The sequence below is a fragment of the Coregonus lavaretus genome (genome assembly GCF_964263955.1).
Source record: "Coregonus lavaretus genome assembly, chromosome: 23".
NCBI lineage: Eukaryota > Metazoa > Chordata > Actinopteri > Salmoniformes > Salmonidae > Coregonus > Coregonus lavaretus.
Window position 1 is genome coordinate 10,925,362 of NC_140010.1, and position 6,132 is coordinate 10,931,493.

Consider the following 6,132-nt stretch of genomic DNA (forward strand, 5'->3'; position numbering starts at 1 on the left):
GGAGAGGGGAAGGTCTGTTATAAAGTCCACAGAGAGGTGGGACCATGGTCGTTGTGGAACGGGCAGGGGTAGCAACTTACCCCTAGGCAGATGTCTAGGCGCCTTACACTGGGCGCACACCGAGCAGGAGGAAACATAAACCCTCACATCCCTTGCCAACGTGGGCCACCAGTACTTGGCACTAAGACAGTGCACTGTCCGGCCGATACCCGGATGTCCAGAGGAGGGTGACGTGTGAGCCCAATAGATCAATCGATCCCGAACCTCGAGCGGAACGTACTTCCGACCCTCCGGGCACTGTGGTGGACTAGGGTCGGTGCGTAACGCCCGCTCGAGTTCAGCATCGACCTCCCACACTACCGGTGCCACCAGACACGACTCAGGCAGTATGGGAGTGGGCTCCACGGACCTCTCCTCCGTGTCATACCGCCGAGACAGCGCATCTGCCTTACCATTCTGTGACCCAGGGATGAACGTGATCTTAAAAGTAAACCTGGTCAAGAACATACTCCATCTTGCCTGGCGAGGGTTCAGCCTCCTCGCCGCCCGGATGTACTCCAGGTTACGGTGGTCCGTCAAAATGAGGAAAGGGTGTTGAGCCCCCTCAAGCCAGTGCCTCCACACCTTTAGAGCCTGTACCACGGCTAACAGCTCCCTGTCCCCTACGTCATAGTTCCGCTCCGCCGGACTGAGCTTCTTAGAATAAAAAGCACAGGGGCGGAGTTTAGGTGGCGCGCCAGACCGTTGTGAAAGCACGGCTCCTAAACCGGCCTCTGACGCGTCCACCTCTACCTGGAACGGCAAAGAGGGATCCGGATGCGCCAGCACCGGGGCCGAGGTAAACAGGTCCTTCAGCCTCCCAAACGCCCTGTCCGCCTCGGCCGACCACTGCAGACGCACCGGACCCCCCTTCAAAAGAGACGTGATGGGAGCTGCCACCTGTCCAAAACCCCGGATAAACCTCCTGTAGTAATTTGCAAACCCCAAAAACTGCTGCACCTCCTTCACAGTGGTTGGTGTTTACCAATTACGCACGGCCGACACCCGGTCTACCTCCATCTTCACCCCTGACGCAGACAACTGATACCCCAAAAAGGAGACCGACTCCTGGAAAAACAGACACTTCTCTGCCTTCACATACAGGTCGTGCTCCACCAGCCTCCGCAACACTCTACGCACCAGGGCCACATGCTCGACACGGGTAGGCGAGTACACGAGAATGTCATCAATGTACACAACCACCCCCTGCCCCTGCATGTCCCTGAAGATCTCATCCACGAATGATTGGAAAACTGACGGAGCGTTCATCAACCCGTATGGCATGACCAGATACTCGTAATGGCCCGAGGTGGTACTAAAGGCTGTCTTCCATTCATCACCCTCCCTGATGCGCACCAAGTTGTACGCGCTCCTGAGATCTAATTTAGTGAAGAAACGCGCCCCATGCAACGACTCAGTCATGGTCGCAATCAGCGGGAGTGGATAACTGTACTTCACCGTAATCTGATTGAGACCACGGTAATCGATGCACGGGCGCAAACCACCATCCTTTTTCTTCACAAAAAAGAAACTCGAGGACGCGGGGGAAGTGGAAGGCCGTATGTATCCTTGTCTCAGAGATTCGTCTATGTAAATCTCCATAGCTTTCTTCTCCTCCTGAGACAGAGGATACACATGGCTCCGTGGGAGCGCAGCTCCTGCCTGGAGGTCTATCGCACAATCTCCCTGCCTATGGGGCGGCAACCGCGTCGCCCTCGCCTTACTAAACGCAATAGCCAAATCCCCATACTCAGGGGGAACGTGCAATGCGGGCACCTGGTTTGGACTCTCCACCGAGGTAGCCCCTACGGAAACGCCCAAACATCTACCCACACACTGAGCAGACCACTCCATCAGAGCCCTCTCCTGCCACGAAATAGCTGGGTTATGGGTACTCAACCAGGGCATGCCCAGCACCACCGGATACGCAGGAGAGTCAATCAGGAACAGCTGAATCATCTCCTGATGATCCCCCTGCGCACACATCCTAAGTGGCGCCGTGACCTCCCTGATTAAGCCCGTACCCAACGGACGACTATCTAGGGCATGAACGGGGAAAGGAACATCAACAGGAATAAGGGGAATCCCTAACGCTAAACAAAACTTTTTATCAATAAAATTCCCAGCCGCGCCTGAATCTACCAGCGCCTTATGCTGGGAATGAGGTGCTACCTGTGGAAAACGCACAGGCATACAAAAATGGGCAACAGTGAGCTCTGGGTGAGTGGAGCGCCTACTCACCTGGAGGGAATCCCCAGTGCGGGACCTGTCGTCATCCTCCCTAGGAGGCCATCCCCAGCACCTAGCCGCGGTGTGTCCTCCCCGACCACAGTTGGTGCAGTGGATGGACCCCCTAACCAACCGACTCCTCCTCTCTCTAGAGCCAGCGCCCCCGAGCTCCATAGGACACGGCTCGGAGGCGCTGGAGGGTGAAATGGACGGACCCCCCTCAGGACGTCCGCGGGTAGCCAATAGGTTATCCAGCCTGATGGACATGTCGACCAGCTGGTCGAAAGAGAGACTGGTGTCCCTACAAGCCAGCTCCCGACGGACGTCCTCTCGTAGGCTACATCTGTATAGATCGACGAGGGCCCGCTCATTCCACCCTGCATCTGCCGCTAGAGTACGGAATTCGAGAGCGAATTCTTGGGCACTCCTCCTCCCCTGCCGGAGGAAGACCAGACACTCCCCCGCCGCTTTCCCCTCCGGGGGATGGTCAAACACCGCCCTGAAGCGGCGGGAGAACTCGTTGTAGGTGATAGTCTCGGCGTCGATCTTCCTCCACTCCGCGTTGGCCCATTCCAACGCCTTCCCGGACAGGCAGGAGATCAGGGCGGACACGCTCTCATGCCCCGAGGGTGCCGGGTGTACGGTGGCCAGGTACAGCTCCACCTGGAGGAGGAATCCCTGACACCCAGCCGCGGTTCCGTCGTAGGCCCTCGGGAGAGAGAGTCGGATTCCTCGGGGTTCTGGCGCTGGAATGGGCGGACTGGCCGATGGTGCTGGCAGGGAGGGAGGTGGTGGAGGCGCTCCCCAGCCTCGGAGCGTGGTGATCACCTCCTGCAGGGCGGTCCCCATCTGCTGTATCTGGTCCTGTTGTTCCCGAACCTGGGCCTCCAGTCTCGTCGGGGCTGCTTCGGCTCCTGCTGATTCCATGTCTGGTGTGTAATTCTGTCACGATGTTAGAAATGGTGTGGTGTGGAATCAGGCGCAGAAGCAGATGTACAGTCCAACAAGACTTTACTAGAGAGTGCAAAATAATCCAAAAACGGCCAGAGGCCAAACAGACGCACACAGGCGTCAAACACGAGCGCACAACACAGGGCGCAAAAACTCTCCTCAATCGAGGAGGAAGCTAAATAGCAACTGGCGTACCGAAACACGGGAACGCACAAACACCTGACACAAAACAATTACACACAACACTACACTAACAACAAGGAAACTAAATAGGGTGCTTAATGAGACATAACACAAGACAGGTGTGGCTAACAGACAAAACTAATCAAACAGGAAACATAGAACATACAACGGTGGCAGCTAGAATTCCGGAGACGACGAACGCCGAAACCTGCCCGAACAAGGGAGAGAGGCAGCCTCGGCCGAAACCGTGACAGGTCAATAACAAAAGTTTCTCAATACTTTGTTATATACCCTTTGTTGGCAATGGCACAGGTCAAACGTTTTCTGTAAGTCTTCACAAGGTTTTCACACACTGTTGCTGGTATTTTGGCCCATTCCTCCATGCAGATCTCCTCTAGAGCAGTGATGTATTGGGGCTGTCGCTGGGCAACATGGACTTTCAACTCCCTCCAAAGATTTTCTATGGGGTTGAAATCTGGAGACAGGCTAGGCCACTCCAGGACCTTGAAATGCTTCTTACGAAGCCACTCCTTCGTTGCCCGGGCGGTGTGTTTGGGATCATTGTCATGCTGAAAGACCCAGCCACGTTTCATCTTCAATGCCCTGGCTGATGGAAGGAGATTTTCACTCAAAATCTCACGATACATGGCCCCATTCATTCTTTCCTTTACACAGATCAGTCGTCCTGGTCCCTTTGCAGAAAAACAGCCCCAAAGCATGATGTTTCCACCCCCATGCTTCACAGTAGGTATGGTGTTCTTTGGATGCAACTCAGCATTCTTTGTCCTCCAAACACGACGAGTTGAGTTTTTACCAAAAAGTTATATTTTGGTTTCATCTGACCATATGACATTCTCCCAATCCTCTTCTGGATCATCCAAATGTACTCTAGCAAACTTCAGACGGGCCTGGACATGTACTGGCTTAAGCAGGGGGACACGTCTGGCACTGCAGGATTTGAGTCCCTGGCGGCGTAGTGTGTTACTGATGGTAGGCTTTGTTACCCCACGGGGTGAGATCTTGCGTGGAGCCCCAGATCGAGGGAGATTATCAGTGGTCTTGTATGTCTTCCATTTCCTAATAATTGCTCCCACAGGTGATTTCTTCAAACCAAGCTGCTTACCTATTGCAGATTCAGTCTTCCCAGCCTGGTGCAGGTCTACAATTTTGTTTCTGGTGTCCTTTGACAGCTCTTTGGTCTTGGCCATAGTGGAGTTTGGAGTGTAACTGTTTGAGGTTGTGGACAGGTGTCTTTTATACTGATAACAAGTTCAAACAGGTGCCATTAATACAGGTAACGAGTGGAGGACAGAGGAGCCTCTTAAAGAAGAAGTTACAGGTCTGTGAGAGCCAGAAATCTTGCTTGTTTGTAGGTGACCAAATACTTATTTTCCGCCATAATTTGCAAATAAATTCATTAAAAATCCTACAATGTGATTTTCTGGATTTTTTTTCTGAATTTGTCTGTCATAGTTGACGTGTACCTATGATGAAAATTACAGGCCTCTCTCATCTTTTTAAGTGGGAGAACTTGCACAATTGGTGGCTGACTAAATACTTTTTTCCCCCACTGTATATTTTGATTTGTTGAACACTTTTTTGGTTACTACATGATTCCATATGTGTTATTTCATAGTTTTGATGTCTTCACTATTATTCTACAATGTAAAAAATAGTACAAATTAAGAAAAACCCTTGAATGAGTAGGTGTTATAAAACTTTTGACTGGTACTGTATATATATGTGAATGGTGTGTATGGACAGTATATGAATAGAAAAGATGTATGCAGCAGTAGCTATATAGGATGAGCCATGACTAGAATACAGTATATACATATAAAGTGGTAAAACAGTTTGTAAACATTATTGAAGTGACCCGTGTTTAATGACTGAGCTCCAAAAGTATTGGGACAGTGACTCATGTTTTGTATTTTTGGCTCTGTACTCCAGCACTTTGAATTTAGGGGGGGTCAAAATCAAGAGTAACAGTCAGTATCTGTTGTGGCCACCAGCTGCATTAAGTACTGCAGTACATCTCCTCCTCATGGACTGCACCAGATTTGCCCGTTCTTGCTGTGAGATGTTACCCCACTCTTCCACCAAGGCACCTGCAAGTTCCCAGACATTTCTGGGGGGAATGGCCCTAGCCCTCACCCTCCGATCTAACATGTCCCAGACTTGCTCAATGGGATTGAGATCCGGGCTCTTCGCTGGCCATGGCAGAACACTGACATTCCTGTCTTGCAGGAAATCACGCACAGAATAAGCAGTATGGCTGGTGGCATTGTCATGCTGGAGGGTCATGTCAGGATGAGCCTGCAGGAAGGGTACCGCATGAGGGAGGAGGATGTCTTCCCTGTAACACACAGCGTTGAGATTGCCTGCAATGACAACAAGCTCAGTCCGATGATGCTGTGACACACCGCCCCAGACCATGACGGACCCTCCACCTCCAAATCGATCCCGCTCCAGAGTACAGGCCTCGGTGTAATGCTCATTCCTTCGGCGATAAACGCGAATCCGACCATCACCCCTAGTGAGACAAAACCGCGACTCGTCAGTGAAGAGCACTTTTTGCCAGTCCTGTCTGGTCAAGCGGCGGTGGGTTTGTGCCCATAGGCGACGTTGTTGCCGGTGATGTCTGGTGAGGACCTGCCTTACAACAGGCCTACAAGCACTCAGTCCAGCCTCTCTCAGCCTATTGCGGACAGTCTGAGCACTGATGGAGGG